Here is a 12,159-nt window from a genome sequence, read left to right as displayed (position 1 = left end):
AAAAACACTTCCAGTAGAGACAATGGGACAAAACCAATAATTACCTTTAAGATGGAGCTCCTTGCGCTTCCAAAAGGAGCAGTGATGTTGTTGTGTATGGTAATATAGGACGAGACCTGGTGGCCCAGGAGATTCCTTCAGTCCCAAGTCCTGTGTGCTAGACTAGAGACTCCTTGGGTGCTGGAAGCAGAGTTACTGTAAAGCCCTAATGCCAGTAACAGGCCTTTAAAGAAAAATAGAACGTGTCAGTCTTCTCTGGTGGCCTGAAGCCACCTGAAAAGCCTGGAGGAAAATCTGTACAAGATGAGCTATGACATGAGGTGGGAAAATCTCCATTCAAGAACAAAGATCTGTTAGATCTGTTGACCCTCATTGCCAAGAACCTGTCTCAGAGGTGTGTAGGAGCCAGTAAGCTGTGCAGTTAAGCACTTTACTGTTTCAAGATAGATTCCTTCTGTACTGCTTTTGCTCTCTGATAAATGCACTGCAGCTTGTGAAATTTGGGCAGTCACTATTAACTCTATGATTGTTCCAGAGAAAGAAGTAAAACTGCAGGGCATGAACTACTTTCGACCCAGTTGGGATAGTTCCAATCGTTTGCAAAGGCTTTCTCTGAAATCAGAGGAATGAAGATTCCCATTACTCCTTCCCCTCCCCAGAATGGTACGGTCTGATGCTTAGAGGGCTGCTGTGGAAGCTGACAGAGAGGAAAGAAGTTCAGTTCAGCACTGGAGAACAAGCTCTTGCCCTCACATTTGCCCACTGCTCCTTTCACTCAGCTCCCTCGGGTGCATACCCAGTGTCATTGCCCGAAACACACCTTGCCCGTGCATTCTCAGCCCAGCATTCCTTGCACACATGCACATCCCCTCTTGCACACCAATTGCACCTCCATAGCCTTGCTGACATTACTCCTGCACCCCTTTCTTCCTCCATACCTGTTCCCACGTGCACATCTGAGGTCTGCATTCATGTATTCTCTATGCTCTCTGCTCGCTGCCTTAGGGGAGAAGACAACCACTACGGGCTAAAGCAGCAAAGCAACCTTCAGGCCATTCCCTCTTTCCTCCAGCTATTATCTGTAAAGCAGCAGCTGGGTGGGGGGCTGCAAAACAGGGTGGGGAGCATGGGAGCTGCTCATCATGTCCTGTGCCACTGGTGAACACCTCTGATCCCACTCAGGAGCAACAAAGGGTGTGGTAAAAAACAGTAGCACTGCACTCCCTGACTGGGCTTCTCTGAATCCTTTAGCTTAAACTGGAGGTGGGGCAAGGATACCACTTAAACCCAAAAGCATGGGTGACTTTGTCAAGTCGTAGAAGCTGATCTTAGACTACCACTCGGAATTTACCAGATGAATAGAAATAATTTTTGTTTTCAGAAAAAAAAAACCCAAACAACTTAAGAATGGCCTTTTTTACAGAAAACAGCATTGGCAGCTGTAATATCTCTGGAAGTTAGCCCTACTTATGGCAGAAATAACCAAACTGTGGCTTGAATAAACTTCAAAGCCAAAGTATTTACTAACTCATGATGTGGTTATTACAAAAGTTAGTAGATAGGACTACTAATTGCACTAGAATATTTGATTATGTCTTGAGGTTTTACTTGCCAGAAGAGGCAATGCAAAGCTACTGAAAGTTAAATTGCTTTAAATAAATTTAAAACTGACCTTTTGCCTTCTTCATGTCCCAAGCTGCCTCTTCCTATCTCTCCTGCCCCTGTCTCTGCTCATCCACTTTCACCCAGACCAGTGGGCTGAAATGCCCAGAATGATTCATATATGTTTTACTTATTACTTTCAAAATGCTACACTCGCTTTTAGGATTAGCAGATAGTGAAAATGTGTCTTATGTATTAGCATGATAATTATTCCAAGTATAAGGTTTTTCCTAAACTGTAGGGAGTGAAAGATGGGTTCAGGGAGTGGAGAAAGGCAGATAGGATCAAGACCTTAACAAATGTTTAAATCTTTCCCTACTGTTTAAGCCCTTTTTCTGTCTGTGTTCATGTACAATTTTGGAATATTTCTCCTAAAAGAAATGAAAAGCAGAGGTAGTTCTTGCTGGCAACAAATTTTACAATTATTAATGAGAGATAGAGTCAGAAGAAAAGCATTGTGTAGAAGAGGGGAAATAACTGTACTGTAGTTATATATACCTTGGCATTCTGGTTCATACTGGCTGCCAGCCAAATGAAGTATATGGATTCAAATACCCATGATCAGAATACAAGGAGTTTCAGAAATCGGGGAAAAAAAATCTATATTGTAATGGCCCAGTAGCTGTGCATTATTCCGTTGGTCTGATTAACTGACATAATTAGATTTTAATACAAAAATACAAAAAAGAACATATCTTTGATAGATAATGTGGTCATGAAAAACCCTTCCTTAATTTAGCATGAAAATAAAGGATATGATACCTTCAAGAGTGCCCTCTTTCAAGAATGAATTGCTCATTAGGTATAGTGGATTTCCCCATAGTATATATGCAGTATGATATTTATGGAGGTTAGGTTCCTTGCTCAGGTAGGATTGGCCACTGTGTGATAGAGGATATTATGTTAAGGGGATAGTTTTTGTATTTAAAACAATGTTTGTATTAATTACAACCTTGATAACTCCCAATTTTCTCTGGATTCACATTATCAAGAAGCAGACAGCATACATATTTGCAAATCCCCCAAACGGACTTTTGTGCCTGGATTTTTTTTTTAACCTGTTAATTAGAGAAGTTGTTCCTTCAGATGCTAATTCCTCAAACTCTGTATTACAAGACCCTTGTTCGGCAAGGCAGTTGCCTAATGAGATAACCTGTATGAGCAAAGACTGTTCATGTAAGTAAAGGTTTAATGGTTCAGGCCCTTAGCTATTAATGACTCCTCTTGAACAAAAAAAAATTATTGTCCCACCACTGTTTAAATTTAGCAGTTGATTGCGTATAGAATAATGTATGATCCCTTTTGCACCAAGATTGATGTCATCATTTGCCAGACAGACCAAGTACTCAATGAATGCCAATGACCCTTGTATTAATTTGCAGTCTCCCCATGAGATTAAGGCCATCTGTATAGAAGCCTTTTAGAACTCTACATACTCCCACTACTATAGGTGAAGCCCAGTGATTTAAACATGGTCTGAAACCCCAGCACTGTAAATAGAATGAATTTTAAAAACAAAATAATTTATGTTTCATATGCACTGGTAGGTCAGCTAAGATCCTGCATGTGTAAATATTTGTCTTGCAAAAATACTGTGAGTGTCCTTGAGAGATATTTGACTGGAAATAGCTTGACTATGGCTGGCAATGCTGCTTTCCAGGCTACCCAGCTCAGAAGCAGATATTCTTTTTCTTTCTTTTCCCCACACCTTCTAGAAGAGGATAGTCTGGGTGATGTGGGCTCAAAATTACTTCGTTCTCGGGAGTTGATTCCTTATGAAGCTTAAGGACTATTTTATATATTCAATTTCTATTCTTACTTTATAAAAATATTCTTGTCTTGTCCTGGTAAAGGAGAAACATACCACATGGGATGGTGAGAAACAGAAAAGGATGCATGTGATGCCGATTGAAGAAGGTTACTAAGCTGCTTCTGAATTAACAGGGTGTTAAATGGCACCAGGAGTAGAATATGGGTCCAGACTATGAAGAAATAAATTGACAACATTGGGCATGCCTGACCAAGTACATGGATCTCCGCTTTAATTATGACAACAGAATTCTAAAGCTACAACATATGTACATATACTAACGAGTAGCAGATCTGGGTAAAATTAATACAAAGGGAGGAAAGAAGGGCAGGATTTTACCTGTAACTACATTAAAAATGCTAATTTTTTTTTCATTAGACAATACATTTTAGAAAGGCAGAATCAGGGTAATGACCTTTCAGATTTTCTCTTTTTGCTGTCCTTAATAGTTTATAGAATTTTCAGAGAATTCAGAGAGCAGACTTTAGTTATATTTTTAAATAGAGAGCATAGCTAGTGGTTGGTGAAACATAAACTGACTGTACCAGTGGATATCACTGAGGGAGAAAAAAAGAAACCTGTATTACTCAGTTAGACTGGAGAGAGGTTTAAGCATAAAGATCCATAATTTAAATCTGATTTCATGTTAACAGCCCCTCACCTGCTTCCCCTAATGCAGTTTGAATGCATTTCAGAGCTAATTTAACATATCATTCACTCCAGCTTTTAATATGGGATAAAGAGCTTGTGACAGGGTCAGATCCAGCCACAGAGGATGGTGGGTTTGTTCAGCCTCAAGGCTGCACTCGCACTGCGTGATCCAGGGCACCTTCCCATCCCACCAGTGGGTGGTAAGCAGGAAACTTCCAAGGGAGAGAAACAACCAACCACACATTCCATAGGTTACCCCATGGGCCAGGAAGAGGGTGGTTCTGACAGATGCTTGTAGGATCCATCTGGATATTTAGGCAAACTGGAACAGCAACAATGTGAAAGGGAGACACAGGATCACAGTCCGGTGGCTGTTGTCTGCAGGCAGGAGGCTGGTAAAGAAGGGACTTGGGTCTTTCATCTCCAGGCAGTCTGTGGCTTAGCCTGAGACAGGAGATTTTCTTGTTCATTCCACACACATAACAACCGTCCCGCTCCCAGTAACGTCCTGGCTTTGTTCCAGGGAGGAAATCTAAGAAAGCTGGGAAAGTGTAATGGATGACAAAGCCGTTTAGCTCTACCAGAAAAAAATCCATGCTCAGTCAACTCCAGGCTCACTGCGCTGTTCATCAGCGAAGTACATAGCTCAAATTTTGCCCAGGGCCTTTTATAATCCGTTTTTTATCAAGTACTGTGTGAAGAAGGAAGTTAGTAGCGCTCATTATTATTCTGTTCTGCTTTTATCTCCTGGGTCCTAGGCACCCAAGAGACCCCTGGTACATGAACTATCGCAATAATAAAGAAAATCCTGATACCAGCTGCTGGGAATACCTTTTTCTCATGTTGTTGCATGGCAGAATGCCTTTGCGGACAGCCCTGTTCTTTCAACTTGTCTGTCACTCTGTTTGTAGCCAGGATGTCAATAAGCAACCATCTTCCGTTCCACTCCTCTTACAGAAATCAGAATTAATTTTAGAAATTTTACTTAATCATAAATCTAATTTTTTACTGGATTTATACTACTGCAGCTTTTTACTGAGGCTATAATTGGGGGGGGAATATTAATTTTTAATTACAATATCACCCCCAAACTTCTTAAGTCCTAAATTTCAATATGGTCATGTTTTCCAAACTAGAATCAGAAACGTAAAGGTCTTATTCTGTGAGGTACCGTGCTCTGTAGTCAATTCCAACCCAGGACACAAGCATCTGCCCAGAGGAAAGGTAAAACTAAATACACCACTAATTGGATGTTGGATTCGATCAAGCACCTTTCTGCAACAGCCCCTTGCAGGCGTTTCTTCCCCTTTCCCAAAAACCCATGTGGCAAATGGAGCTACCCTGGCTGCAAAAGGCATGGTCCCTCCCATGGTGAGAGGTCTCCATCTTATGAGTGATGATATGATCAGACTTTAAAAGAGAAAAGACTCTGACAGACAAATAAGCTCTAGGTTTTCACTTCGTTATTCCTGGCATTTACCTGATATCATGTAGGATGTGTCTGTGAATAATCCATTTGTATAAAAATAATATAATTTGTCTTAGAAGTGCTTGTTTTTCCAGTGAAACCAGCAAGAAAGAAGTTGTTTACTGTGTTTTCATTTTAAACTTACTTCACCACAGAGTGCATTAGACTCTGCTGGAGAACCATGTAATCTCTTATTACTGAACTCCTTGTTTTTCTCTCTCTGTCTCCTTCTGCTAAGTTTTGTTATGCTTTTCACCATGTCATGTCTGAAACTAGACTGAAAACGTTTTGGGAAAGCAACCGAATTATCTGATTTTTATCAGGAGATGCTCTGAAAGAACATAAAGCTCTCTTCAAAATAAAATAAAAACAACTACAGCAGCAGCTGGAAATAAGGAAAAACATCAATGCAATAAACATTCAACAAGAACGACCTTTTCTTTTTAAAGCCCTACAAGAACATATTTGGATGTGGCAATGTTCTTGCATGATAGCAGGAGGCTTTTTAGCTATTTTGCACATACTCAAGGACAGTATCAATAACACAACTTTTCTCTGTGTACTTAGAACAGACATGTCTGTAGTGATAGGTCTTGGAGGAATCTTACATACAGCCATTCTTTCCTGCCAACACTGCTTCCTACTTCTTCTGACCTTCATGTCTCAGAAGTCAAAATTAGGTGTCTGAATCATTGCTACGATACAAGTATTTTTGCTTGCCTTGAGAAACTCAGGAGTATAGTTTAGCTAACCCACCTCTCACCACCTTTGTGGGTCATGCTAGAGTAGCATCAATGCAAAAAAAAACAAGCTTGAAAAGCAAAGGGAAGACTGAGTCTGTATAACAGAAAACAAAAGAATAAGCAAAAATGAACATAAGAATGCATTTTACAGAATAAAGAAGAGCAGGTGGAACATAGGACATACAGTGTAGAGATGACAATTGTAAATAGCGATTATCTGGGGAGCGACACATAACAGTGAGAAGAGAGATTACAAGAAATTGGAATGACATAGCTGAAAATTATACAACATAAAAACATCATTTGTCATTTCAATCACAGGCCTATAAGGACCTGATACTAAATGCAGTGTCAGCTGCTCTAGTTAGAGAGGTATGTAATAATCCTAATGAGAATGCACATTTTAAAAGTCTGTAAACTGTGATAGCATGAAAAAAAATGAGAAATGCTATGGTATTTCTCATGTACATAGATATATATATATCATCTGCCACTTTCAGTCCTATGAAGTCCTTTTCAGCCTGTCATATTTACTACACCAGTTTGGGAAAGAGTTGAACATTTACCACAAAGTGTGTGTTAAAGTACATCATAAACTCTCAAGGCCAGGTACTAGGAGAACAGGATATATTCTTAATGAGGGGAAATGTAGAAACACAGCTGAGATAGAACAAAAAGCTATATTGCATTTAGTCTTTTCTATGAAGAGAAGAATAGGGGGGAAAGGAAAGAAAGGAAACAAAAGGAAGGGAAGAAATGAAAGGAAAGAAAGGAAAGAGAGGGAAGGGAGGGAGAGAGGGAGAGAGGAACGAAGGAAGAAAGGAACGAAGGAACGAAGGAACAAACAAACAGAGGGAGGGAGGAAGCAAGCAAGCAAGCAAACAATACACTGTAACTTGTCTAATAAAGTAGTTAGGAGACCTGGAGGTCTGGTTTATAAGAAAATGGATAGGTCATTAAAGAAGAATGAATTGAAGATCAGCCTGCAAAATGCCAACATGGCACAGAATAAATGTTGTGAATTGTAACCTTATTAGTGCAGAAATTAGTACAGTATTAGAAAACTAATGAGACAAATTGCACAGCTAGGACTTTTTTCTCCACAGTTGCCAGATATATAAAGATTGTGTATGTGACTGCTGTATCCCCAAAACCTCGCACTGAGAAATCACCTTGAAAGTGATCTTGTTTGTTGAAACCATCAAGCATTTTTTATTTTATAATCAAGGAAAGTAGAGGGTAGGAAAAGGGGCTTTGTATGTTTATTTGGGGGATCTGTTTCCTTGGAAAGATGGACTTTGAAGGAAGTACGGCTTTCTACAGTGATTCACCAAGAATTGAGTTTTGTAACTGTAGGCAAGTAGACCACTGCAGAGGACAGGATTTTTACAGTGTAGATAAAGGAAAGACAAATGGGAAAGTGTGTGGACCCTGAGAGTCTAGCTTGGGACAGTTTTTAGCTGGCAAGAGGCTGGGAATGGGCCACTGGAAGAGTAGTAAGTGACTGAATTACACAGCAGGGATGAAGAATATGATTAAAAGCATGATGTCTCACTGTGCAACGACAACTTGTCAGGAGGATGAGGGCCACTGTGCATCAGAAAAGCTGGTCTGATGTTTAAGGTAGCACTGGCAATCGATACCAAGTATTTCTGCGGCCCTAAGAACAGTAACATGGTTGTCACAGCAAAGAGCTTGGCTCTGTAAACAATTGAGCTTCCCAACTTTCAGATACTCAGCCCTGTGATCAGAACTGCAGAAGCCAGCATTAACTGCTAGCACCCCGCATACAATGATTAGGGAAACAAAGTGACACAAGAAGACTAAAGCCAAGTACACAGCATAGGAAATTTGTCAAGAAATATCATTCTTTAGCCTGGCTGTTTAGGGAACCAACCTGAATGTAAAACCTGGGTTCTGATCCATGTTCAAAAGGCCATTTATGTATTATATAGTAAATAGTTCTTGGAAGAAGAATACAGAAAGGGTCCAGGAGTACTGGAAAAAAACAAAAAGGGACACTCCGCTCCTGCTTGAATGCCCTGTTTAGGAGAGCAATGGTTGAGGGACAAGGTGCATTAGAGAGGAGGGGAAGGAAAGAGCTTGGTCATACAAGGCCACTAGTTGCTCACTAATATCAGCCTAACTTCTGATGTTAGATGTCCTTCGCTAGTAGTGGCTTTAACTGGAGTCCTGTACAATCATAATGTCTTACAGAGTGTCTTACATTCTTTATGGGAGGACCATGCTTTCAGTTCTCAGGGCATCCTCAGTTTCTCATGGGAATGTACCTTGTGGTCTTCTGGGTAATTGCTCATGACAATTTTTAAGTTTTTTTTCTATGATTTCTTATGACATTTGATGACCAAGAAACAAATGGGTGGGATGCTGGTGGTGGGGTGTTTTGAAGCTGATCTATGTATGTTTGAGTCAATGAAGTGATTAGATTGCCCAGATTAAAACACTCCTGGAAAAAGAGAAAATGAGGTTAACCATCTAGTTCATGAAGGTGTCATTGTGTTTCAGCTGAAGATATTTGTGCGTCTCATATCAGCCAAATTTTGTTCTTTTTTTAAAAAAAATAATTTGACAAGTGGCTTTAACTTAATTTAGTCATCACATATGGTATTTTCACATTAAAAAAAGACTAATTAATAACAGCTGTCATTTAAAAAATAGCTACTTTACAAAAGTTCATTTCTGCATAGATTACCATAATGATTTTTACTATGACTAGAATAGGACACAACCTAAATACCTAAATACTTCACTGTTTGATAGACTAAGCTTCATTTGAGCTGTTCCAGTCTATTACACAGATTGTTTCATACTAAACAAAATTTATTGATATATATTTAATTGGAAGATGACAGCAGCTCTTATTAGCTACTTAAAGCCAAACCAACAGCTGAAAAATATTAGTATGAAAGCTATATAAACAAAAGTCTTGCAAATCAAAAGCATGCTGCTTATTTGCTGAGATTTTACACTGAACAAAATTTGTATTACTTCAACCCACAAATAACAATCAAGTTAGTGAGTAATTAGAGCAAGGGACAAAGTCAGGACTACAGTAGTCTATTCCCAATTCAGCTACTGACTCACGGTGTGACTTTGCTCATTTACCACCTATAAAATGGAAAATGTGATAATGATAATGACAGAGATAGTAATACCTACATAAAAGAAGTGCTAAGAGTCTTAATGTTTGGAAAAATCTTTGAGGTAGAGCTGCTATATAAACATAAAGTATAATTAACAAGGGACTACCAGCTTCCTTAATTCGTACATTCTTTGGGCTTTTAAAATTAAAGACAGATGAACTCTGTATATCTGAGAGACTGCAACTCCCCTGTTTTAAGTGCTTATTTAGGAAATCATTATATTTCACAGTTGACATTACATTGTATTGGACCCAGGCTTTTAAGAAGACTTAACTAATTGCCAGTCATTAACAAGAGAAACTTTAAAGGCAGTTCAAAATAATCTTGTCACTGTGACTACTGGCTACAGCTTGTCTTGTTTTATTCTATTCTTTGTAGATACGTGTAACAATGCATTTATGTGAAAGGCAGGAGAACATGAGCATGTGAACAAGGAGAAGAGGTTCACTGCTTCAGTGAAAGCTGAATTCATGAGGCATCCGTGAACTCAGAGATTTTTTTACACTATAAATCTACCCCACCAAAGCCTTTTTAAATGGTCAAATATAACCCCAACGATCATTTTCCTGCCCAGTTCAGATGTCTACTCTGAGCACAGTGATATTCTTCTGCTTGAAAGCCTTCAAAAATAATGGATTGTATTAGAACAGAAACCTAGTAAAAACATGGACAAGATACTTTGGAAAGGTGAAGTCTCCCTTGCTGAGAGGCAAATGAAACAGTAGATTTGGAAAGGTAATATAAGCAACTAAATTTAGAATAAGAACGAAAAGCAAATGTACAGATTACAGAACTTTGGAGACCACAGCACAATATCACTCTGCAAAGCAGGTCAAAATCAGCTGCAAAGGTACAACAGTCTCTTTGTTTTATATAATCAAGTAGATTTTTTTAACAAATTAAATCAGATAAAAACCAAGAACAATCTAAGTAATCTGTGTGCAAACAAATGATTAGTGCAGAGGAGCAGCAAAAACATCTTTATTAATAGCTTGTTTTGTAGGAAAAAATTAGTCAGGACTAGATTTGTGTAAAACTGGCAGACTACAGGAGCCTGAAGAGTGAAATGATATTAAAAGCATTTGTGTAAGCATATATTATTCTGAAAGCTTTTCCAGTCCATGAGATTACAAATCCATTTCTATTTTCCTCAAAAACATGGCAACCTCTCAGACCATCATGGACCAGAAAATGTTTTAAATCAAGGCCATAAGAAAACTGTTTGATTCTTCTAAGCTAGCTATAAAAGTTGGATTATTGTTAATTATATTACAATGTTAAAAGTACCCATCAAGTCAATATCATGATACTGAAACATTGAAGAGGGACCATATTCTACGAGAACACAATTCTATCGAAGAACCAGTGAGGTAAAGCAATTTAGTTAAGGCCACAGAAAAGGTCAGTGGTAGAAGAGCAGCCCCTGGATTGCAGCATCTGTGATGTAAATACAGAGTGTAAAGACAACACTCACAGCTTTAAGTGGTAGGCCAGCCCAAACCTAATGGAGGCTATAAAGCTGTGAATATTTTGTGACCAACCCAGCTGCCCTGCCATATTAGTTCTCATTGCCCCCCTGACCTCTGGATAGTCAGGTTGCTGGAGTGGCATCCTCCTCATTTCACAAGAGTGGGTTGGCTGGCAGAGCAGTCCCCACAAAGGCACATCTCCATGCCACTATTGAATATTTCAGAGATGGAGAACAATTAGCTGGTGACGGGGAATAAACGCATAGGGTCCCAAGGAGAGTTAGAGGGAAGGAAGAACAGGATGGGCAGCACTTGGTGTTGAAAGATTTCTCCCTGATGAAAGATTTCACTTTGTGACAGAGTCCAAAAGAAGCTCACATTTGTGTGGAAGGGAACACATATAGACTGCTGCAGCTGTCCTCTTTTAAAAAAAATAAATCCAAATGCTATTGGGCAATGACCATGCAATACTGAATAAAAAAGATCAGGAGGAAATGTATTTTATGGAGATATTATTCTGTAGCTGCCTGTTGTAGTCTTTCCTGAACATCCATATGAACTGCTCAGCACCAGTTTTAGCATCAGGCTAGATAATGCATGGTTGTTTTTCTGTTCTTAATTGAGCAGAAAGTACTCCATGTCTCTGATTTGTTAGCGACATTACTGGGGAGCGGGATCTTGGAAGAGCTTTCTGAGGACAGCAAATGGGATAAACCCAGACAGAACTGATGTAAAACATCAAACGTAAAACCACAAAACTTTTGTGGATAAAAAAGAGAGCCATTTGTGATGTTTTCCTAAACATAATGTTTGCTAGAATTTTTGCCTGTGAATCAGTGAGGACTAAAGGAACATATGAGGACTCCCAATCCACAGTGTTAAAAGCATCAATTCCCTTATTTGTACCTGAGATAAGAGTTTGCACAGTTTGCCCCTCAGAATGCCTTTGCCATTTTTGTTTTTCTACATTAAAATCTCTTTGATGGGTATTTGTTGTAACAACAAGGAAGCCATTCCTCTGCTTCCAGAGACAATCCAGAAACACAGAGAAAGGTTACTATGAAGGCTACAGACACTGCTGTTAGGCCATGTTCAATGATTGTTTCATGCTGTATTGATCTTGACACTGCTACTGCTCCTCTCAGCTCAGAAAATGGCAGATTTCCTTTTTTTCAGCCTCACTTTGCCATGG

The 12,159-nt window shown here is 39.2% G+C and overlaps 1 protein-coding gene across 1 annotated transcript in view; it reads right to left on the bottom strand.

The window, feature by feature from the left end:
• ATM (ATM serine/threonine kinase) overlaps positions 1–12,159 on the bottom strand; it is a 579,279-nt gene that overhangs the window by 56,633 nt on the left and 510,487 nt on the right. The gene's annotated exons all lie outside the window — the stretch shown is intronic.

This window comes from Phalacrocorax aristotelis, chromosome 1, assembly GCF_949628215.1.
Source record: "Phalacrocorax aristotelis chromosome 1, bGulAri2.1, whole genome shotgun sequence".
Classification (NCBI taxonomy): Eukaryota; Metazoa; Chordata; class Aves; order Suliformes; family Phalacrocoracidae; genus Phalacrocorax; species Phalacrocorax aristotelis.
The sequence above is the reverse complement of the archived record's forward strand: the minus strand, read 5'-3'. Positions and strand labels throughout refer to the sequence as shown.